The following is a 1,399-nucleotide window of genomic DNA, read 5'->3' on the forward strand; positions in this document are numbered from 1 at the left end:
TTTGCTTGTTTTGCAGAACTGGGGATTGAACTCAGGCCCTTGCACTTGCCAGGGAAGCGCTTATTCCACTGAGCCATTTCCCTGCCCCCAGGGATTGAACTCAGGCCCTTGCACTTTCCAGGGAAGTGAAAATTCCACTGAGCCATCTCCCTGACCCCTCACATGAATGTTTATAGATAATACCAGATGCTGTTCTGGTCACAGTATTACATAAGCAGGGTCCAGAGAAAAGCAGCTAAAATGATTAACTTGGGAGAGGTACATCACTCTTGTTTCAAGATAACTTAATATTTTGTTAGTGCCTCTTCTGTTTTCGAGGAGGAAATACAGGTGGAGGAACCTGTGCTGTTTCATCACATCCTTTCAGTACAAAATGCCAGTGGATGTGAGACTGCTCAGAGGACGTCATGTCCACATTGCCACTGGGAAGCAGGCACTGAATGCAAGTGGGAGGGACTCAGGTAAAGAGGGAAGAAACAATAGACCACATGTTTCATCTGAGAAGAACTGTGGGTCTTTGTACTCCATTGTTCCCAAGGGGAAGTATGCACTCACTATCTGAACTTCACACACACACAAAATTTAGACTTTTAATTTTTTTAGCAGAAGCAGTGATTGAACTCAGACTCTTGCGCTTGCCAGGGAAGCGCTTATTCTACTGAGCCATCTCCCCGGCCCAAAAATTTAGATGTTAATCTAAAAAATTTTAGACTTTTTAAATGTTGGCAGCTACTTTTGATCTTCATAAATCATGGTATAGAGATGGTATATAGTCAGTCAGTGGTACACAGAAGCCAAGGTATCACAGATGAAAAAACACTGTTGAAGCTGATTTTTTAGGTGAAGGCATATAAATAATGATGAGACAAGGGAGTCTAAATTGGCAAGATGTTTGATAAGGAAAGGGTACTTTGTATGCTACATAAAAGAAAGTCTATTTGGGCAACCCACTTGGGTCCCTTTCTGTTCCTCTGTCAGAGAGAAGCTTCCTTTCCTCCAGTAAATATATTCTGCTCTTTAAAAAAGTATATTCAGCGGGTACATGGAGCCATTGGGGAACTGTGAACAGGCTATGGGCTAGTTGGAACAAGTGAGCGTACCTAGAAAGATTGTCCTAATCTTAGATTTGGTAGATCATGGGTCTGGCAGAGTGTTCATTATTTTAAATTTTTGTTAACTTCTGTCAATCAAGATTTGCCTGTAATTTTGAGAGACAATTGTAAAGCTTCAATCTTAATTTTTGAAGTGATTCTTCAAAGATTTCTAATTTCTGCTAACCCTTCAAAAGTCATGCAGTGAAAATATGGTACTTGGAGTGTTTAATTTTTTACAGCGTTTTTTATTAAGATAGAATCTGAGGGGCTGGTGAGATGGCTCAGTGGTCTAAAGCACCTACTTA

At 40.6% G+C, this 1,399-nt stretch overlaps 1 protein-coding gene across 1 annotated transcript in view; it reads left to right on the forward strand.

The window, feature by feature from the left end:
• Positions 1-1,399, forward strand: part of Ndc1 (NDC1 transmembrane nucleoporin) — a 68,260-nt gene that overhangs the window by 34,510 nt on the left and 32,351 nt on the right. The gene's annotated exons all lie outside the window — the stretch shown is intronic.

The sequence above is a fragment of the Octodon degus genome, unplaced genomic scaffold (assembly GCF_000260255.1).
Source record: "Octodon degus isolate 3935 unplaced genomic scaffold, OctDeg1.0 scaffold00107, whole genome shotgun sequence".
NCBI lineage: Eukaryota > Metazoa > Chordata > Mammalia > Rodentia > Octodontidae > Octodon > Octodon degus.